General features: G+C 49.5%; 1 protein-coding gene across 3 annotated transcripts in view; it reads right to left on the minus strand.

Annotated features, from left to right (window-relative positions):
• Positions 1 to 22768, minus strand: part of GGTA1 (glycoprotein alpha-galactosyltransferase 1 (inactive)) — a 78861-nt gene that overhangs the window by 25829 nt on the left and 30264 nt on the right. For 2 of the 3 annotated variants that reach the window (XM_019970740.2, XM_019970742.2), the window contains one exon: positions 8630 to 8745. The exons of the other annotated variant lie outside the window; for it this stretch is intronic. The gene's annotated coding sequence lies outside the window, so the exon portion shown is untranslated. The remainder of the gene's footprint in view (positions 1 to 8629; positions 8746 to 22768) is intronic. 3 annotated transcript variants of the gene reach the window in all.

Consider the following 22768-nt stretch of genomic DNA (forward strand, 5'->3'; position numbering starts at 1 on the left):
CATTAGGGATGAAGGAAGAAATAAGGTTTCTGCTTAAGCAGGTAGGTCGTAGCATTTAGTCAGATTGGTTAGAGGAGGAATAGGCTTGAAGGAAAATAAGATGAGTTCCCTCTTGGATATGTGAATTTCAAAGAGTGTGTGAACACCTGAATGGAGACTCACAGGCAAGCGGAACTCAAGTCTGAAGTTCATCAGAGAACTGTGGGCAGGCTGTGCAATTGGGGGAGTGTCCATAGACCAAGGATGATATTTAACATGAAGGGAATAAACTCAATTACCAAGGAGATAATGGAGAGAGACAAAAGGGAAGGAGGGCCCTGGGCTGAAGCTTAAAAATGCCGACACTCGAAGGTAGGACAGAGAAGGGGGCAAGAAGGAGAGGGCCAGCAGGTGGAGGAAACGTGAGAGTAGACATCAGGGAGCCAACATCATCACCTTGGAGAGACCACTTGTGCAGAAACTGACTGACAACATGAAGCCAGTCAGGCTCTCCTGTCCCATTCTCTCACAGCCTCACACCTTGTGTTCTGTAAACAACAATATTGCTGACCTTTGTAGCACTGGGCCTTCGCACCTACCTGGCCATGGGCCACTTATATCTGTCTTAGTATATCAGTAGTCTTTGAAAACTTGCTGCTGCTGCTGCTGGGAGAGAATAAACATGTCTGCAGTCCCTCCGGCTCCTTGAGTCTTCTTCCAGCTTCCCTAGTTGTGTCTTAGCTACCCTGGGTCCAGTGAACCGTGTGAGTGGCAAGACATCACTCCCTACCCCCAACCACCAGCGTAGCCCCCTTTCCCTCCTCCGGCTCCCCCATCATTGTGTTCACGTTGCTGCACATATCACCTTGGGTGGCAGCTCACATGGCAACATCCACATTTGGCTCCATCTCCTCTGATCTTCTTATTCAACCCTGAATCCCCTGTACCTTCAAAGAGCCAGAGGAGGCCGTCACCTAGTGAGTGTGTGAAATAAAATGAGAAGGCACCAGGACAGTCCTTCGTGGGACAGGTTATTCTCTAACTCTTTTCAAAGAGGGTTCTGAAATGATTCCTGGCTTGGATCTCCTGTGCTCCATCACCTTTATTATTTTCTTTTTCCTCCCTACTTTTTAAACAACTTTTTGGCCTCACCGAGTGGTATGTGGGATCTTAGTTCCCTGACCAGTGATAGAACCTGCACCCACCTCCTGCATTGGAAGAGCGGAGTCTTAATCACTGGACTGCCAGGGATAGTCCCTTCATCACTTTTATTATTAAATGCAGTTAAAAAAGAGGAAGTGTGGGATTACCAGCCATGACATTTCTTGCTTAGAAAGTGAGCTCTGTTTGGCAATGGAAAAGCCAGGGCTGAACTCCAGGTCATAACTCACCCTCCCGCTTTCAGATACAACTGTGACCAGTGGTGTTCCAGAGACCATGAGAAGATTGACCTGCTAGGCCACAGGGACACCTCAGTTTGAGCTTCTTCCCTGTGAATACCTCATGAGCTGGTACACAGAGCCCAGGACCCAAGGCAAAGTTACAAAATGCAGACGAATGCTTGCAACTCATCCTGGCTGCTAGGAAAAGCCACTTGATTTCTACATCAATACCATGAGCATTGCGTGCAAGGAAAGGCCAGGGTTTGGAAACAAACAGGTCTGGACTGAAACTGTGGCCACCCCACTCTACTGCTATGGTCCCTCCCAGAGAAATGTGGACGGTGATTAGAACACAGGAGTCTGGGAGTGAAGTAGGGATTTGAGACATACAAAACTGGCTACCTCCAAACACAAAGCAGCTTCTCAGACCCTCATCTGACTCCAGCAAGCTCTGAAAACTGAAAGCCTGTTTATAATTCAATTGACATCCAGGCCCTAACTGATGTGAGGCTATTTATAATCTTTATCCCTCTTGGTGAGGCTGTTTAAATGTTTCTTTGTATAAATATTGATGTATTTTGTTATGTGCTGCTGCTGCTGCATTGGGACATTACATAATATATGATAAATACTCTGCATACAAAAAAAAAAAAAAATTCTGAATTCCAACATATTTGGCCTAGGGATTCAGAAAAGGGACGCTGGACTTGTAATGGACCATATTAGATAGGTTTCCTCATCTTTAAAATGGGGGAAAAATGGGGATGGTTGCAAGAGATGGCATCTGTAAAATGCTTAGCATTGTGCCTGGCACCCTGTAAATGCTCAAAAATTGCCAGTTCTTCTTACTGGTGTCCATCAAACGGGCTGTTGGGAGGATCCAATGAAGAAAGCAAAGAGCCTGGTACTCAGCAAAAGCTCAGAACATATTTGAGAGAAAAGAATCGGGTTTTGCTAGACAATAAAGTGCAAATCGACGCAAATTAGGGACGCTGAAGGTCTATCCATCTGTTCTGTGCTGCAGCCTGGTTAAGAGCTCTTTGGAAAGGCCAGGCAACTTTGATTTTCTTTGATCAAGCCCCAGCCATCTGAAGCTTTATCAACCCCACCTGCTGAGGATCAAACACAAATTTTCTCCCAGTGTAAGAAACATTAAACACACAACTCTCGTGGTAGAGAACACTGACACGTACATCAGGGACACCCCTCATCTCCTCTCCAAATGCAGGTGTTTGATTTTTTTTAATCTCAGAAATTAGCCCCAGAGACAACTCTTGAAGCCCATTTTTAATATTTTTCTTCTTTTTTTTATATTTTATTTTTTAGCTTTACAATATTGTATTGGTTTTGCCATAGATCAACATGAATCCGCCACAGGTATACACGTGTTCCCCATCCTGAACCCTCTAATGTTTTTCTTATTTTTTAAATTTTGGCTGCTCTGGGTCTTCCTTGTAGAGCGCAGGCTTAGTTGTCCAGCAGCTCGTGGGGCCTTAGGTCCTGGACCAGGGATCAACCACCAACCCCTGCATTAGAAGGGATTCTTAACCTGCAGATTCTTAACCACCAGACCACCAGGGAAGTCCCTTGGAGCCCATTTCTTTCTGGATCCTATAAATGACTTGAATCTGCTGACTTTTTGCTGTGGTCAGGTGTCACTCTTGTTAAAAGACTCACAGTTGGAAGCTGGCCAAATGAGTCAATCTCGAGTCCTTCAGCAAAGCACTGGCTACAGAAGGGTTGGCAGGGAGGCCAGTGGGTCTTTGAAAACATTTTCATTTTTCTCTCTGGATATGATGAGGCATTTGGCAGGCAATGTGGTCTAAAATCCCTTCACTGATGTGTTTGTCTCTCAGAATTTTCAAAACTGCATCTTTCTGAAGACTGGTAGTTGACTATCTTACCCACCAAGTAGGAAATGTGGGCTTGCTTCTAAATAGCCCATTTAAGGAGTAGAGCATAGAATTAGGCCCTGTGTGTGCTCAGAAGATCCAGGGGATCTTCTCAACCCAGGGCCTGAACCCGCGACCCCTGCACTGCACCCTTTCCTTGTTGCTCAGATGGTAAAGAGTCCACCTGCAATGCAGGAGACCAGGGTTCAATCCGTGGGTAGGGAAGATCCCCTGGAGGAGAGCATGGCAACCCACTCCAGTATTCTTGCCTGGAGAATCCCATGGACAGAAAAGCCTGGTGGGCTACAGTCAGTGGAGTAACATACAGTCGGACACGACTGAGCGACTAACACAAACCTCCCCTGCATTGTAGGCAGATTCTTTACCACTGAGCCACCCAGGAAGCCCCTCAATTAGGCCCTACAGGGTACAAACATCCTGTCTTATATGGGAGAGTGTGACTATCTGAGTCACCTGGCCCCACCCCTCAGAGGATCAGGTGAGCCCAGCCAGGCCCAGTTCCACCTGAGCCCTCCCAGCATCTCTCAGCCCTCTTGTCAACGGCGTTGGCAATTTCTCTCTGAATCCAACCTACCACCCACACGGGCCGCTCCTGGGCCACTCCCAGGACTCAGCCCTTACCATGGCTTCCAAATAAAACCACCCCCACTCCTGAAACATGTACAGATGGTGCTAACAACCCCAGTGCATTTCGCAAGGCTGGGTCACACTGTCATTTCTCCACCTTCCTTACCCCCTTCCCCTGCCTCCTTTTCTGCTTCTGTTTCCCTGGAGCGTCAGACTTTTCCATGAGGCCCATAAATTAATTCTTCCACACAGACGATACACACACCCACGGCTTGAGAGAATCTCATCATTTCACCCCATCTGGTATAAGCCCAGGTATTCCTTCCCAGCAAAACTCCTCTCTGAAGGGAAGTCTAGTGGCCCTTGTTTTCCCCATCTCACATCAGGGGGAGAGGTGAGCTTCTCAGCTGAATCACTGGGCACTCAGAAGCCCTGGAAAAGCCATTATCTGGGACAGAGCAGGGGGAAAGTAGCGCCTTCCCGCAGGCTATATCCTCCTCTCTGCCTGTGATTCATCGTCCCCTGTCCCTGGAACACATCCCGTCCTGCAACCTCGAGCCGCAGTCACTTCTGGACCACTGCATGGGGTCGAGAGACTCAAAACGATTCGCATCAGACAGTGACAAGTGTTGCAAAGGAAACAAAGCAGGTGAGGGTGCGGGTGGTGGGGCAGGAGAGAGGGCCAGGAACTGACTATTAGTCACCCTTCGGGAAACTTCCTATCATTCATCTTCCACATCCTCCATTGTAACATTTAGTTCCAGCGTTCCGGGCAGAAATGAGTCTGGCAGCTAAGGCTGTGCAGCCCTAGACGCACACCCCAGGCAAGTTCTCTGGCTCTGAGCCTCTGTTTACACAGACAAAATGGAGCTTCAAATACGCCCCCATTTAGGGTTCTTGAAAGGACAAAAGGAGACCGTGTTTACGCAGCACTTTGTCCTGGTGGGCAGTAAATGCTCCACAAACCGCAGTCGAAATGAGGACGCTGCTTTTTTTAGGGGAAAGATTCAGAAGCACGTGGCTCCATCGGAGACTGCAGGACCCAGAAGGGTCACAGGCGGGCCCTCCCCGCCTGCGGACTGATGTGATAGTCAGCTCCACTCCCCACTGCCCCCAGCTCAGGGTCCCGCGGACATCACGTTTGACCCCATGGCCCACGATGGGGAGGGGAAGAAGAGGAGGCTCAAATGGCACCCCCAGCGGCCACATGAAGTGGCTTTGTGAACTGAGTCATGGTTTCTCTGACCTCAGTCTCCCCGTCCTTGAAACAAGTCCTGTGAACTTAACTTTCCACCACAGTCTTTCTTGATTGACCCGGGACCTGGCAATAAATCAGCCAGAAGGCTGGAAATCTCATTGCCGAGAGGACAGGTTCACTCAGCCACACCAAGCTCATCTTTCTGCAACAGCCCCAGTTTCTTGGAAGTGATGATCATGAGAGAAGACTGCCAACCAAGTCATGTTGAGTCCACAGGTCAACTGACCTGGAAGCTTATGCAACCTCCATGTCAGGCCCCTTAGCAAACTGGGCCTGCTCTCCCTTTGGGGTGGGGACTGGTTAAGGCTCAAATGCTTCCCGGAGATGAGATGCAGCCCTGTCTGGGGGAATCATACCAGTCCTGGGGCTGCAGGTGGGGCCTGGGTCCTGACCCCACTCCCCACAGGTGGGCCTTGCTGAGCTCCCAGGAGCCCCTCACTGTGATTCAGAGAAGGAGCTGAACTAACTGCTGTTCTGCTCCCCACTTGGGGGTCTCAGGGGTCACCGTAATCCAGACTTCACAGCTACCTGGTGCCCATATTCCCCCAACACACCCCTACCACCCCATCCAGGATGGAAGAGCTGAGTTCCCTGGAGCTCTGGCTGGAGTCACCTGAGCAGGAAACTGCCAAGCGATTCACAGCCATGGCATCACCAATAACAAGCTGTGAAGCTGAAAGAAACTCTTCTAAACTCGAGGTAATAAAATGCAACCTTTGATTTAACCAAGCTAGAGGCAAAACTCCAGTACTCTTGCCTGGAAAATCCCATGGACGGAGGAGCCTGGTAGGCTGCAGTCCATGGGGTCTCTAAGAGTTGGCACGACTCAGCAGCTTCACTTTCACTCTTCACTTTCATGCATTGGAGAAGGAAATGGCAACCCACTCCAGGGTTCTTGCCTGGAGAATCCCAGGGATGGGGGAGCCTGGTGGGCTGCCGTCTATGGGGTTGCAGAGTCGGACACACTGAAGTGACTTAGCAGCAGCAGCAGCACAGGCAAAAACTGATTTGTCTTCTTTTTGTCTCAATTTAAAATGTTATTACAAAGTCAGCAAAGAGGCAGTCCAAGAGTTTGCAGCCAAAATATAACAGGTGCATCCGACAGCTGAGTAATACTAATCATTTTTATATTATCTTCACACTTTATTACAATGTTATTTTCTGGATTTTTTCCTATGGAGAGCATTTGTCTGTTTTTGTTATATGTTTGGATGTCTCCTCCTTTCCTAAATACGGTCAGTCTTCTGTACCCATGGGTTTCATCTGCAGATTCAACCAACCACAGATCAAAAACTTTAAAAAACAAAAAATTCCAGGAAAGCCTCAAAAAGCAAAACTCGAATTTGCTGCGTGCAGGTAACTATTTACATAGCATTTACCCTGTACTAGGTATTCTAAGTCGGAGAAGGCAATGGCACCCCACTCCAGTACTCTTGCCTGGAAAATCCCATGGACGGAGGAGCCTGGTGGGCTGCAGTCCATGGGGTCGCTAAGAGTTGGACATGGCTGAGTGACTTCACTTTCACTTTTCCTTTCATGCATTGGAGAAGGAAATGGCAACCCACTCCAGTGTTCTTGCCTGGAAAATCCCAGGGACAGTGGAGCCTGATGGGCTGCCGTCTATGGGGTCGCACAGAGTCGGATACAACTGAAGCGACTTAGCAGCAGCAGCAGCAGGTATTCTAAGTAATCTTGAGGTGATTAAAAGTAAATGGGAAGATGTATGTGGGTAGTATGTAAATACCATACCATTTTATGTAAGGGACTTGAGTGTCCCTGGATTTTGGTATCTGCGAGGGTCTCGGAACCAATCCCCAGTGGATACCAAGGGATGATGGCATTTACTTCCACTTTGCATTCTTTTTCCTAAAGGGAGCCTGGAAATGGAATAAACTTCTGGCCCTGCAACACTTGGATGCCCCTCAACTGAACCAGGCCACGGCCTGGGCTAAACGCTTTCCCAGCAGTCTCTCGGGTAAGCCTCATAATGACCCTGTGAAGGCACTCTAATATTATCCTCATTTTACAGACATGAAAATGGAGGCTCAGAAAGGTTAAGTGACTTGCCCAGTGTCACACAGCATAAAGCAGTGGGGCCAGGATTCAGGTCCAGAGATCTGGCCTCCAGTGCTCACCCTTGTATCTCTTGTGTCCTCAGCAGACATGCAGGCTCACCCGCAGGTTCATCAGCCAGCTCTGAGGCCCATCCTTTCGTTTTGCCTTTCCTGGTTGCATGAGTGGGTACGTGCTTGCTAAGTTGCTTCAGTGTCCGACTGTTTTGTGACCTTTGGACTGTAGCCCACCAGGCTCCTCTGTCCATGGGATTCTCCAGACAAGAATACTGGAGTGGGAAGCTGTGCCCTCCTCCATGGGATCTTCCTGACCCAGGAAGATGGCTCCTGCCTCTCTTACGTCTCCTGCATTGGCAGGTGGGTTCTTTACCACTAATACCACCTGGGAAGCCTGCCTTTCACGGTTATCACTAAGCAACTGGCCCAAAGCTAGCCAATCACAGGCTTCCTTGGACCAGCTGGTGCGCCTACTCGGTTCAGCGCCTCTGCCATTTCCAGGTGCCTCCTGTGTACCTGGCATTTGAGCCTTCCTTACTCTATCCTGTTCGTCCCTCATCCTGGGCAGCACAGCAGCTTTATAGCTGAGGAAACTGAGCTTTCACAAAGGCTGAGATCACTGGGCTTACCCTCAAGGTGGTGATGGGGGGATGCTGTGTTTGAAAAGCAGACCCTCTGCCCTCCTGGCCCAGCTCCTGGCAGGGAGGTGGTGCTGGGGGTGAGGAGAGAAAGTTCTGCTTTTACCCTGAAATCTCTCTAAACTGGTGGGCATTAGGGAGAGATGCTCCCTGTTAGAAGAAACATGGTATAATTTGTGGGGGGAAAAAGGTACATGGACGTGTTTCCAGTTATGTTTTTCATTATAAGGGTCAAAGTAAACACAGATAGAGGAAACTAAGAGACAAGCCTCAGACTAAATATACGACTAGCTGTTGCTCCAGTCACCACAGATGGAATAACCTGTTTTTGGAGGGATTCTCACAATGCCCTTTCTAGAATCCCCTTCAGGAAATCTGAAGCCTGGGTCCAGCCAGCTTTTCCTTGCTGCCTGATCCAGGAATCATTGCGCAAGAGTTTTCCCAGGAGAAATAAGGCGAGGTAAATGAAGGGTCAGTGCTACCCCAAGAGGGCTCTGCATGCACAAGCCCTCCTACCCCTGCATTGGCACTTTGAGTCCCAGAAAAACCCCAGGCTGCAGCCCCGCCCTGTGAGGTCCTGCCAGGGGCAGCAAACTCCAGCAGAGCTTCCAGGGACGGAGCCAGCACCCCGCCAGCACCCACTTCTAGATCCAGCGCTGGGAGAAGAGGACTTTGTTGTCTTCCAGAACGACTGGAGGATTCCAGCAAGAAGCCAGGGGGAGAGTGGGCTTCCTCCCCCAGGAGTGTCCACACTGCAGCTGACTCACGATACCCCCAGGGACCCTGACCCAGCAGAGGTAGATCATTCCACTGTGTCACATACCTCATCGTCTGCTTCTCTCCTCCTAGAGTAAAAGGCAAAAGTACCAAGTTCTATTGAGCTCCGTTCTGCAGAAGGAGGCAGGGCTGGGAGGAAGCGAAGGTGCAGCCTTCTGACTCCTGTCAAAAGAATAAGCAGCTGTTTCAGGAAGAGGGGGTGGGCGGATCCCGCAGCCGTCAGGGGCTTTGTTCCTTGCTGGTCCTGGGAAGTGGGCTGTTTATCAGGCCTGTTGACTCAGAGCTGCATGCCAAAGGCAGAGACGTTCCTCTCTCGGTGCCGGTGCCGAGGAAGGGCCCAGCCTCCCTCACCAAGCGAAACTACAGGTCCAAACTCGGCCTGGCGTTGGTGGAAGGAAAGCCACCACCCTCAGGACAGACAGCAGCGTCACCCACTCCTGGCGAAAACAAGAACCATTCTGAACCTGAACACCCCAAGTGACAACCACCAGGAACAGCTGGTGGAGAATTAAAAAAGAAAAAAAAACAAAAATGCAGAGGGGTGGCTGAAGGAGCGAGTCCTCGAGACTCCTGCTGAAAGGCTACCCAAACGTCCCTCCACATGGAGCCTCTCCCCCACATCCTGTAGGCTTTCCGTTTTGTTTGAACACTATTTTAATAGAAAGTACTGAGATCTCCCGCATCATGAGCTGAGCTTTAAGAACTTTAAAAAGGTCAATGAGGACGAGCCCTGCTCTTGGACTGAATAATGCTTAACCCTTCCCACACCCTCCTCCTGATCCCAAAATAGAATTATCCAGATGGAAGGGACCTCACAGCGGTCCCTTCAACAATTTTCAAATGTTCCATAGCTAAAGCTTTTTTTTTTTTTTTTTAAGAAAAACAAAACAATAATCACATGCTGTCATTCTCAAAATCCTACTATGTAAAACAGAGGACACAGGGGGCTTTGGTTGATGCAGGGAAATGAAGCTTAAAACCCTCCTACCCATCCCTTCCAAGTGGCCCCAGATACCTCCTTGGGAGTACAGACTGGGCACCCAGACAGACTATGGAAAGGGGAACAAAACCAGACAGAGAGGGGCCAAGGACTACCCACCCCAGCCTCCAACGCAGGCCTGCCTCCTTCAGCCTCTTCCTCCTGTTTTCCAGAGGAAATTTCAAGAGGTGTGACAAGAGCTAGCCCACCAACAGTCTGCAGGGTCTGGAAGTCCTGCTTAACTGCTTGTTTAAATCCTTCCTGCTGGCATCTACTACAACCAAACCAACCACCTCTTACGAGCCTATCATTCCACCCCAGGTCTGTACTCCCAACGAAAGTGCACATCAGCTCACCCAGACACGTGGACTAGAACATTCATAGCGCATGGAAAACTGGAAATGACCCCACTGCCCACCATCAGACAGATCAGGTGTGACCAAGTGTAGGCATCCACGTACATCAGGGAGAAGGAACCGGCTACAGCCACTGACATCACCAGGATGAAGCTCCCACACACACGGCGCTGAGCGAAAGGAGCTCTGGACGGATTCCACGTATTTAACATTCAGAGGTGAAATCAACCCTTGGTGCTAGAAGTCAGAGTCGGGGTGGGCGAGACTAGGAAGGGGCCCCGAGGGAGTTCCCAGGGGGCTGGTCATGTCATTTCTTGAGCCGGGTAGTGGTGACACAGGTGTGTGTCCACTTTGTAAAATTAATCACAAACACGCCTTTTCTGTGTATATATGAAGAGCAAATATGAACAGAAAACTTCCTGCTGGAAACTGCCTTCGCTTGGGCGTTCTGGCTTCCCCTGACTTTGGCTCGCAGGACATAGGGTCCTGGGTAGACCTGCAGTTTCCTTCTCTGGGGTTCAACACCCCAATTCTGAGCACCACGGAGCATCTCTCTACAGGTTCAGAGAAAATTTGCGGTTGTAAATGATCCAGGCATCTGGACTGTGGTCAGCGGACAAAGGAAAGGGGAACAGCGTTTAGAAGCTAAGGAGCTAGGCCAAGACAGATTGGTCCTGCCGACAAGCAGCCCCCAATCACACAGGTCTCCCCCTTTACTGTTTACAAAACAGCCTCTCCCTTTATCTCGGTGGGTCCTCAGGCTCACCCACCCCGTGGTCAGGAAAGTGAGAGAGGCTCTGAGACCTCCATGACTTACTCGAGGTCACCAGCCGGTGGGTCTTTGCTGCCCTTCCTCCTGCCTCCAGGAGGACTCTCTCCAGGTTATGGAATCAGAGGCTCCAGGTGGGTTATCTACAGCTCAACAGACCATGTAAAACTGGAAGGCAGAAGATTCATCTTCCAGGAGATCCAACAGGATCTTTGTTTTTCCCTAAAGCAACCTGAGGCTAAGGACTCTCAAAACAATGGAACGCATACCTGTGGTCATTCTTTAATTGGGAGGCAGGGAACTGGAGCAAGTAAGCCTCAGGCCATGTCGCTCCACTGATCAAAGGAGGCCAGAGGCTGTCCAGGTAAGTGAGTGAAAGTGAAGTCGAACAGTTGTGTCTGACTCTTCGAGACCCTATGGACTATAGCCTACCAGGCTTCTCCGTCCATGGGATTTTCCAGGCAAGAGTACTGGAGTGGGTTGCCATTTCCTTCTCCAGGTAAGAGCCTGGAACCATTCCCAGCCAGGCTGACTAATCTCATCATTCAATAAATCACTAAGGCCCCTTTCAACAATGATAGTCCAGGGACGGTCAGATGACCGCCAGCATTGAGTGACTATCTCTTGGCCACACCCATAGTCAAAGGATCACAGGGCCTCAGAGTTGCAGCCAACATAAAAAGGTGCAGCCCAGGCGTGGGGTGCCCTAGCTTCACATACCAGACCCCTTTCAGCTGGGAAACACAAAAGTCCAGATCCCCACCCTGCTTACCTCTGTGGGCATGAGGATTAAGTGTTCCCAGAAAAGCTTGCTACAGACACAAAGGTCGCAGGCTATTGCTGTTTGTTTAAACCTAAATGTGTTCCGGGCAGTTATAAAAGACATTCTTGGTGATGCTTGTGACTGATGGAACAAGCTGGTTGGTTTCCTCTTCTGTGTGTTGGAGATAATCACAGTCCCCACCTTTCAAGGTGGATGAGGAGCTTACAGCGTGGTGGTTCTGAATGTGGACTCTGGGTCCAAGCCGCCTGGGTTTGAGTCCCAGCTCTGCCCTGTATGCTGTGCAATCCTGGGCAATTTACTTAACTTCTGTGTTTCTACAGCTGTAAGAGGGGATAATAGCAGTTGGGTGGTAGGCGGCACGTATAAAGGTATAGACATGCATGTTACCCATTATTGCAAGAATTAAGGAACTACTCCTTGGAAAGTGCTTGAGGTTCTCAACTGCCCATAGACTCTCAGATCAGATCAGATCAGATCAGTCGCTCAGTCGTGTCCGACTCTTTGCGACCCCATGAATTGCAGCACGCCAGGCCTCCCTGTCCATCACCAACTCCCGGAGTTCACTCAGACTCACGTCCATCGAGTCAGTGATGCCATCCAGCCATCTCACCCTCTGTCGTCCCCTTCTCCTCCTGCCCCCAATCCTTCCCAGCATCAGAGTCTTTTCCAATGAGTCAACTCTTCACATGAGGTGGCCAAAGTACTGAAGTTTCAGCTTTAGCATCATTCCTTCCAAAGAAATCCCAGGGCTGATCTCCTTCAGAATGGACTGGTTGGATCTCCTTGCAGTCCAAGGGACTCTCAAGAGTCTTCTCCAACAACACAGTTCAAAAGCATCAATTCTTTGGCACTCAGCCTTCTTCACAGTCCAATTCTCGAATCCATACATGACCACTGAAAAACCATAGCCTTGACTAGATGAACCTTTGTTGGCCAAGTATTGTCTCTGCTTTTGAATATGCTATCTAGGTTGGTCATAACTTTCCTTCCAAGGAGTAAGCGTCTTTTAATTTCGTGGCTGCAGTCACCATCTGCAGTGATTTTGGAGCCCAGAAAAATAAAGTCTGACACTGTTTCCACTGTTTGCCCATCTATTTCCCATGAAGTGATGGGACCAGATGCCATGATCTTCATTTTCTGAATGTTGAGCTTTAAGCCAACTTTTTCACTCTCCACTTTCACTTTCATCAAGAGGCTTTTGAGTTCCTCTTCACTTTCTGCCATAAGGGTGGTGTCATCTGCATATCTGAGGTTATTGATATTTCTCCCAGCAATCTTGATTCCAGCTTGTGCTTCTTCCAGTCCAGCGTTTCTCATGATGTACTCTGCATATAAGTTAAATAAACAGGGTGACAATATACAGCCTTGACGTACTCCTTTTCCTATTTGGAATCAGTCTGTTGTTCCATGTTCAGTTCTAATTGTTGCTTCCTGACCTGCATACAAATTTCTCAAGAGGCAGATCAGGTGGTCTGGTATTCCCATCTCTTTCAGAATTTTCCACAGTTTATTGTGATCCACACAGTCAAAGGCTTTGGCATAGTCAATAAAGCAGAAATAGATGTTTTTCTGGAACTCTCTTGCTTTTTCCATGATCCAATGGATGTTGGCAATTTGATCTCTGGTTCCTCTGCCTTTCTAAAACCAGCTTGAACATCAGGAAGTTCATGGTTCACATATTCTCCAAGTCTGGCTTGGAGAATTTTGAGCATTACTTTACTAGTGTGTGAGATGAGTACAATTGTGCGGTACTTTGAGCATTCTTTGGCATTGCCTTTCTTTGGGATTGGAATGAAAACTGACATTTTCCAGTCCTGTGGCCACTGCTGAGTTTTCCAAATTTGATGGCATATTGAGTGCAGCACTTTCACAGCATCATCTTTCAGGATTTGGAATAGCTCAACTGGAATTCTATCACCTCCACTAGCTTTGTTCGTAGTGATGCTTTCTAAGGCCTACTTGACTTCACATTCCAGGATGTCTGGCTCTAGGTGAGTGATCACACCATCATGATTATCTGGGTCATGAAGATCTTTTTTGTACAGTTCTTCTGTGTATTCTTGCCATCTCTTCTTAATATCTTCTGCTTCTGTTAGGTCCATACCATTTCTGTCCTTTATCGAGCCCATCTTTGCATGAAATGTTCCTTTGGTATCTCTGATTTTCTTGAAGAGATCTCTAGTCTTTCCCATTCTGTTGTTTTCCTCTATTTCTTTGCATTAATCGCTGAAGAAGGCTTTCTTATCTCTTCTTGCCATTCTTTGGAACTCTGCATTCAGATGTTTATATCTTTCCTTTTCTCCTTTGCTTTTCGCTTCTCTTCTTTTCACAGCTATAGACTCTAATGTTCTTTCACAGCTATAGACTCTAATGTTCTTTTCGCACCATAGACTCTAATGTTCAATTAATCCAAGGTTGCTGCTCCCACAGCTTTACATCAGATAAAAATATTGGCCATGTAGCCTGGTGGGTGAGAGAAAGGTAGGGAAGGAGAGGTTCTGGCCCAAGGTCCCATTATCATTAAGTATTGCCATACACCTGTGAGCGTCAGTGCTGAAATGGTCCTGGCAAAAGCCCACACAATAAATGACTGCAATCAGGAGTGTTTGTACCTGCAAGTCTACCTGAGAAGAGGTGGGAAAAATGAAATCATGACGACTCTTTCCAAGCAACACCTAGCCAACCTTCTTGAGATCTGCCATCCCACCTAACTCCAGGACAGATGCCACTGAACCCATGCTACAGCCCTCCCTCTTCCTCTACAGGCTTCCATCATGAGCCTCAGCCTTATCCCTTTGCACCAGGAAGTCCCTCTGTGAAGCTAACCTCAGTTCTTCATGCTGTAGGTCAGACACTTTCTAGAGAAGGGAGATGCCGGCTTTGTTGACAGCTTGGAAGATGGGAGGAGCTCCCACCGAGGGGCAAGGTCCACGTACTGAAGGCAGCCTGGGTTTGAGCTTCCAGCAAAGAGGAAATCCCCTCCCCCTCCACCCTCCCTCAGTTCTCACCACTTCCTCAGGCTGAGGACCCCAGACGGAGGTGAAAAAGCAACACCTGATCATTCTTATCACAATCTGGCAATGGGTGCGAGGGGGTGCCCTCCCCCTCCCCGCACCCCCCAGAGAAATTCTCAGCCCTCCCTGAGCAGAGAGTCTTGAAGCCAAGTAGGTCAGCACCATTCCTCAGAGCCCAACCGCTTCCTGAACAGGTGAAGACTTCAGCATCCCTCAAGGTCAAAAAGTCACGCCCCATTTAGAGCTCCCTGTAGAGCTCTACAAACACCCAGATAGCTTTCACACAACCCTAGAGGAAAGTAGGGTAAAGATCACAGTCCCAAGTTGTAAGGAAGGAAACTAAGGGTAAAATAAGAACCTCACAGAATTGTATGGTCTGAGTCATCAACCCTAAAATGGAAGACAAGCTTGGGGTTTCTCCATAATTTCATCGTACCTCAAATTCTTATATCCCTGGTGGTGGTGAAGCCAGACCAAGCTGGGGATGTTAATGGATCCCCATTAGAATGAGGCAGGGGCTGTGAACCTAATGCCACTGGAACCCAAGAACTACTGGGGTGCGGGGGTGGCTTGTCTTCCATCTTGGTCACTTCTGGGTTTTCCCAGTACCTGGATCAGTACCTGGTACCTATCACCCAGTACCTGGCACCTATTAGAGGCTCAAAAGATATTTGCTGAATGAATGCTGAGTGGAAGCCCGGGTGACAGAAGTGTGTGACTCTGACCAAGTATAATGCAATAGGAAGCAGTGGGGTCCGCAGAAAACTGGGGACCTTCTGCCCGAATCAGATCAAAATCAAATTTTCAAAAGAGAGAAAAAATAATGGGACTTCCCTGGTGGTCCAGGGGTTAGAACTCCACACTTCCACTGCAGGGGGCCTGGGTCCGACGCCTGGCTGGGGAACTAAGCTCCTGCAAGCTGCCGAGTGTGGCCGAAAATAAAAAATAAATAAAAACAGAAAAAACAAACCCTGCATCTAAACAGAACTTCTGAGTCCGGAATGTGATATCCTGGCCATGAGGACTCCTTTTTTAAGGAAAATCATTTTGTACCAGAAGCTAAAAGTACTGTCTGATCCCTTGCTCTGCCATCACCAGACTGTGTGACATAGACATGTCCGGCTTCCTTCTCTGTGCCTCTGTTTTCTCATCTGTGGAGTGCAGTTCCTCCCAGTCCGACTCTGCCCTGCCTGGGCCTGAGTCTGGGGTACAGCTGTGAATTGGGCTCCTATAGAAATCTGACCGGGGCAATCCCAGAAGGCTTCATGGAGGAGGTGATGTGACTGGCCCTTTTCAGACGGACATCTCCTGCCTCCTAGGGACCTGGTGAGTCAATATGCACAGGCTCTTTCTTGTGCACTCCTCTCTTTCTTGTCACTAAAGAGAGGCTGGAAAACCAAGCTGCAGGGGGAGGCGGGCAGCCCAACCCTTCAGGATGTGTAAATCCTCTTCTACTCAAGCCCTGTCCCCCCAGGGTCCTGGGGTCATCTTACGAAAGACTAGCTCCGGCTTTTGGAGGAGGCGGGGGGTCGGGGGGAAGGTGGTTAGGATGCCACAGGATTGCCAGCCCACTCAGGAGCCCCACTGAACCCTCCCAAGGCGGGGGCCCAAACAAACCAGTGAAAGAAAAAACAGAGAAGAGGGAAAAGCAGAAGTGAGGGAAACAACTTTTGAGAGAGGAGACTTGGAATCTGGTAGGGCCCCAGAGAAGTCTCTCTCACCCTGGCTCACTGCAAGGCCAGGTGAGAACTAAAGCAGTCGTGAAGATAAGGAGGACGCGCAGGCCTGCCCCTACCCGGCCCCGCCCTGGAAACATTTCTTTCCCAAAAGCCTGTGCAAGGGGGTGGTTTGCAGTGAAGAGAGTTTATTTAAAAACTGAGGTCAACACCAATAATACAAGCAGAGAAAAGAAAGCCCAAGAAAGTGCTTTATAAATCCAGTGACATGGTTCCACAGGCCATGTAGCCCCAGGCACATTCTTTGTCCCCATCTGGGCCTCACACCCCGTGTGGGCGCTGACGAAACTGAGGCGGAACTTTCCCAGGATCCTGTGGCTCCTTGGCGGGGACCCACGTGGGCTTGGTGGCTGTGGAAGGCCTGTTCTCACTTGCTCTGCAAAGCTGGCTGATGAATGTGCAGCCTTCAGAGCTGAGAGCTCAATGCCACCTCCTCTGGGATCCGCTTCCTGGCCAAGGCTGACTCTCTCTCCCGAATTCCCTCTGCCCTTGCGTGGCCTGCTTGGAGCCCAGGTTGCTGTGTGTGTGTGTGTCCATGTGTCCATCTTAGCTTCCATACGCAAGTTCCCAAGGGCAGCAGGGAGCTCTGCTTTGACCCAAGGTCCCTGCTGGTCCTCACACAGGGTCTGGTACAGAGGAGGGCCTGATGATGGGTGGGCTGGTGGACGGATGGACAGATGGTCAGCATATGGGCTTCCTAGGGCTTCCGTAAGACCGTACCACAGACTGGGTGGCTTAACACAACAGAAGTTTATTCTCTCACAGTTTTAGAGGCCAGAAGTCCAAAGTCAAGGTGTCAGCAGAGTTGGTTCTTTCTGAAGGTCATGAGGGAGAGTCCATCGCGCCTAACTCGCAGCTTCTGGTGGTTGCCAGCAGTCACTGGCATTTCTTGTGTCTTCTTGTTCAGCTGCTAAGTCGTGTCCAACTCTTTGTGACCCCATGGACTGCAGTACACCAGGCTCTTCTGTCCTCCACTGTCTCCCAGAGTTTGCTCAAATTCATGTCCACTGAGTCAGTGATGCTATCTCATCTCATCTCATCCTCTGTCACCCCTTCTCCTATTGCACTTCAGTCTTTCCCAGGATCAGGGTCTTTTCCAGTGAATCAGCTCTTCACATCAGGTGGCAAAGATACGGAGCTTCAACCTCAGCAACAATCCTTCCAATGAATATTCGGGGCTGATTTCCTTTAGGACTGGCTAGTTGGATCTCCTTGCAGTCCATGGGACTTTCAAGAGTCTTCTCCAGCACCAGTCTGAAAGTGCCCTTGTGTGTACATTGTGTCCATTCCAGCACGGTCTATGTAGTGTTCTCCATGTGTGTCTGTGTCGTGTCCAAGTTTCCTTCTTATAAGAAGGAAATGACACTGGTCATTGGATTGGATGACACTGGTCATCCCAAATCCAGGATGACCTCATCTGAATTTGAGTCATTTACAAAGAATCTATTTCCAAAAACAGCCATAGGCACTTGGGGTTAGGACTTGAACACATCTTTTTGGAAGACTTGACTCTATCCACTAGAGACAGTTACCTAAATAGTTATTGGTTGGGAGCCTGTAAACACTAGCAGAACCACCCATGGAGGCAGAAACCCCGTACATAATTACAGAGTTGAAAGCAACAGTTGGAGGTGGGCGGGGAGGTGGAGGTGCTCTTTAGAAAGAGGAAAGTAGATGGAATCCTTAGAGCATCTCTGTTTGACCAGGATTGTAGGAAGAAGAGAAATACCACCCTGGGACAGGCTTTGTGGGATGCCCCAGAAAGATGCTACAGGTCTCTCAGACTCAGCTCTGGGGATCACTGAGATGTGAATGGATAAGATCACCCTCAGAGGGGAAGGATGTGAAAGAAGAGCTTCCCGGGGCAGCTGGCATCAAGAACACATGGATGCTTGGAGCTGGGCACCAAATTGCAGTGGCTCAAGGAATGAACCTCAGGTGAGGAAGTGATGTCAGTGAGTGCAAGGACCTCGCGCCAGCAGCTTGCCTTGGGAAGGGCTGGAGAGAGGGTCCAATTAGAAAGGCCGTGGAGAAAAAGGGAAATACTCATGAGTTCACTGCTGCCCCTGGAAAACTCATGATGGGACAGAGACAAGGGGAGAAGAGTTTGAAGATTCATAGGAGAGAAAGGACGGGTACCAAAGATCAGCTCTGCAAGGAGGATCAGCAGTGTAGGGGGCGGGGGCACCAAGACAGGCAGAAGGTGCTTCCCCTTGTGCAAAAAGTGAAGAGACAGACTGGGTGGGTTGGTGATCCGGGGCAGGGGTGGGTGGTGGGGTGCAGGATGGGTAGCAACGTGGGAAGTTAAGAAGCCCCAATCCAGAACAGCTGAAGTGTGGAGGATGAAGGAGGCAGAAGCGGGGTGGGGTGGGGTCAGAGAAACTGGAGGGCCAAGCTGAATCTCATCACTACCAGCCTCAAACCTGAGGAATCTGCATTTCCTCCTGAAGGTACTAGGGAATCCTTGAATGCTGTTAGGCAAAGAGAGCTACAACGATTTGCTTTTTAGAAGACTTTTTTGGCTGAAGGATGAGGGTCAGTGGGAGAAGTTAAATCTCCAGGCAGGGAGCTCAGCCAGGAGGTGGCTGGCCAATGTCCAGGGGGAATGTGGAGACCTAATGCCATGGGGAGACGAGAAAGAAGTGGCATCTTGAGACCTTAGGTTATAAGAACTGAATTCTCTTTCAAAATTTGTTTCAGTGTCACGTTCTTGGAGAGACGAGATGGTCCTGCATTTTAGATTACCTTCCTTTTGTAGGTAACTTATTTTTCCTTTAAGTTTCTTTCTTCCTTGACCAGAACGTCAACTCTACTGGCAAATACATCTGTGTTTTATACCAATATGGAAATGCCTATTACAGCACCTGGTACTCAGTACATCTTTGTAGGCTGAAATGCATGCCTGGTATAGGGCTTGGCCCCTAAATGTTCAATACGTATTAACTATGGTAATAATAACAAGAATGTGTGTATATGTTAGTTGCTCAGTCTTGTCAGACGCTTTGCAACCCTATGGACTGTAGCCCACAAACCTCCTCTGTCCATGAAATTCTGTAGGCAAGAATACTAGAGTGAGTTACCATGCCTTTCTCCAGGGGATCTTCCCAAACCAAGGGATAGAACCTGGGTCTCCTGCATTGCAGGCAGATTCTTTACTGTCTGAGCCACCAGGGAAGCCCCAGTAACAAGATTAACAGTGAGCCATGGGATGAAGGGAGAGAGAGGAGTCTAGTTCAGTGAGACTCAATGTGGATGAACAAGCAGCAGCCTCGGCATCACCTGGGAGCTTGTTAGAGATGTGGAGCATCAGGTCCACTCAGCTCTAACCAAGCAGGATGCCCAGGGTGGGGCCCAGGAATCTGTCTGCAGGTGATCCGGAAACCCAGCTGGTCCCCAGGTTTCTGGCTGGTATAGGAGATCAGACGGTTGATTGAAAAATGGAGAGGAGGGGTTGGAAGGAGGGGGCGTTGGTGCTTGGTTCTGGAAGTGCTGAGTTTGAAGAACCTGCCAAAGCCAGCTCAGTAACACTGTTCTAGAGAGAAAGCCTGGGCAGAGCCCGATTTGGGAGCTGCCAGCGTGCAGGCAAGAGCTGGCAGATCTGTTGTGCACCAAGGGAAGGGTGCGCTGAGAGACAGCAGGGAGTCCTGAATGGGCACGTGAACGGACACACCCCTGAAACCTGAGGGGCAGAGCCAAGAGGCAGGACAGCCAGGCACCAAAGTTGTGGGGAATGCTGAGAGAAGCCACATTTGAATTCTCGGTTCAGCGCCACCCGCTGACACTCCTGTGACTGCCTCTTGCCACATGTGCCCCCGGAAGAGGGAAGGTCGTGTTCCCCTGGCAAGGGTGCTGCTGTCTCAGAATCCCACGGAGTGGGGCAAATGGAACAGTGGCAATAGACAGACAGGGGTCCAATTCTAAGCAACTCCTTGGGTGTGCCTCAGTATCCCCCTGCCCTCTAACCCGCCCCATTAGATGAAAAGATAGGAGCTGTGTCTTCCTGACTCTGCATTGCCTGCCAGCTCCGGGGGCTCATGGCACCCTCGTGTCCAGCCACAGACTCTGGGCGAAGAACCTCCTCACGGGTGCAGCTGGTGCATCCAGAGCATGTGATGAGGCTCCAGAGACCAGGGCCAGAGGGGAGGGCACAGCCTTGGATGGAGGGAGTGTGCCCGGGGGCCAACAAGTGTGCCGAACCCCAAGCTCTACCAGGCTCCCATTGGAACAGCTGAGCGCTCAAGGTCCAAAGAAGCCGCCTCCTCTCTCTCAGCCAAGATGGGAGGCCCTGGAACCAGCAAGGGGCTGATGCATGGGAAAAAGAGAAAATCGTCAGGGACCTCTGCCTATTTCCTGTTCTCCCTCCTAGGAGCAGATGTCCCTTCTCAAAGGGCTAGTCCACTTCAGTCCCGGGCTGCTGGTCCCGTGTGCTCCCCTCGCTGGCTGACAGCACAGTCTTCCAGGTGACATGGACAGGGATGTAAACAAGTCACTCTTCTCAGCTTCCTCTCCCCCAGGTCCTGCTAACCCAGCCTCTCTCCCAAAGGTGGCCACACCATTTATAGCATCCATGCCCGAACACCTCTGCTTGAAGAAAGACTTCCAGTGATGAGAAGGCTTCATCACCAACCCGGGTAGTCTGGTTCATCTCTGGACTGTTCTGATTGATTGTAAGACACATCTTTTCAGGAGAGCTGAGTTCTCCTTCCCAGAATCTTATTATTAGTAATCAAAACTGCCTTTCATTTACACATACTATCTCATTGAATCCTATTCTCATAAGTGTTAGTTGCTCAGTCGTGTCCGACTCTTTGCAGCCCCATGGGCTGTAGCCTGCCAGGCTCCTCTGTCATGGGATTCTCCAGGCAAGAATACTAGAGTGGGTTGCCATGCCCTTCTCCAGGGGATCTTCCTGACCTTGGGATCAAACCTGGGTCTCCCACATTGCAGGTAAACTCTTTACTGTCTGAGCCATCAGGGAAGCCCCGCAATCAGTAAAGAGCCCTCTGTTTCCTAGACAGGGAATCCAAAGCTCAGAATCAACTAATATGGCAAGATCGTAGAATCAGTAAGTTCTGCCTGCCTCGCCTTTCCCACTGAACCTAACAGCTCCTCACAAATAGGGCCCCTGACTCTTCCCTCTGCAAGCCAAACATCATCTCCCCCCTGGCACACTTCAGGAAAGCCATGCCCACTAGCATTTATAGCATCATCAGCAAATGCTCGAAAGGCAAGTACTCAGTCCTGAGACTGTTGGGACTGGGCTATGCACAGACTAAACGGCATCCAGTCCCTGCACTTGTTAAGTGCAAGTCTGGTCAGAGGGACACGTGTGCCCACTAATGCCCAGTGCTCTCTGCAGACCTCAGCTACTGCCGTTGTGTTAACCAAGGGGGGGCTGGCACAGGACCAGAGTTGCAGAGGTGTCCCAGAGGGGAAGTCACTGCTCCACCTGCCCCATCTCCTGGTCTCCTGTTCTATTTTACCACCCTCCTATTCTTGCCACCTGGTCTTTACCTTTTCACAGCCACCCACCCCCCAACCTGGTGTGGGTAGTTTCCCAGAGCCTGTAAGATCAAGATGCTTTCCCTACCACAGTTCTGATCTGTGTTGTGATCAAGTAACAGGTCACCGTTTTCATGCCCCATTCACTCTCAAAGATGTGCAGGTTGGAGGATAAATCACAGGGTCGTTTTATGTAAAAACAGCTCAATAAAAGAAAAAGCGTTCAATGAAGTCCCCTTGGACCCTTTAGGACTCCAGGCTTGTGTTGACTATCAACCCATGCCTTAGGTTAGCCTCTCCAGCAGCCAGGCTCTTTCCTGTGGCCATTTACAATCCAGGAGGTGGTACAAGCCCCTCTTAGCACCTGGGGCTAGAATCATCTCAGCTTGCCCTGCTTACCCTATGTAGGCCAGGAAGTATTAAGACTCTAAGAATTTACCAGAAAATCCTGAGGTTGCTTTGTCTTGGGCTTCCCCCACACACGCTAGATTTTTTTTTTCTTACTGTAAGTTGACTTGAGCATAAAAGCCTGTCCAAGAATTAATCTGTAGTGATGAGGTTCCAGGAACCCTAGTGAGAAGTTAAACAACTACAAAATCAAGAAAATCTCTTAACGGAGCCCATAGCAGAGATGATTTTTTTTCTGCCTGTTCTTGGAATGAGCCAGGCCTGAGCTCAAATTCCAGCTGCCCCTCACCCTCCAACTTTCTTGCTGTGTGGCCCTGAATAAGTCACATCACTTTCTGAGCCTCAATTTGCTCGTCTATAAAAATAGGGATAATAATTTACTACTCCTTAAGTTGTTAAAAGGTGAAGAATAACATCTGTAAAGTTCCTGGTACCTCGTAGGTACTTAGAAAAAGGCAACTTGTATTATTATTAATATCACGGACAAGCACTGTTTCCATCTCATCACAGTAGCGGGAGGCAGTATAGCATAGTGGTTAGAGCCTGCACTTGCACGAGCCTGGTCTGAGCGTTGACTGAATACCTCACCCTGGGCAAGTCAGTTGACCTCCTGGGACTTGGTTTCTCTCCTCTGTAA

The sequence above is a fragment of the Bos indicus genome, chromosome 11 (assembly GCF_029378745.1).
Source record: "Bos indicus isolate NIAB-ARS_2022 breed Sahiwal x Tharparkar chromosome 11, NIAB-ARS_B.indTharparkar_mat_pri_1.0, whole genome shotgun sequence".
Taxonomy (NCBI): domain Eukaryota; kingdom Metazoa; phylum Chordata; class Mammalia; order Artiodactyla; family Bovidae; genus Bos; species Bos indicus.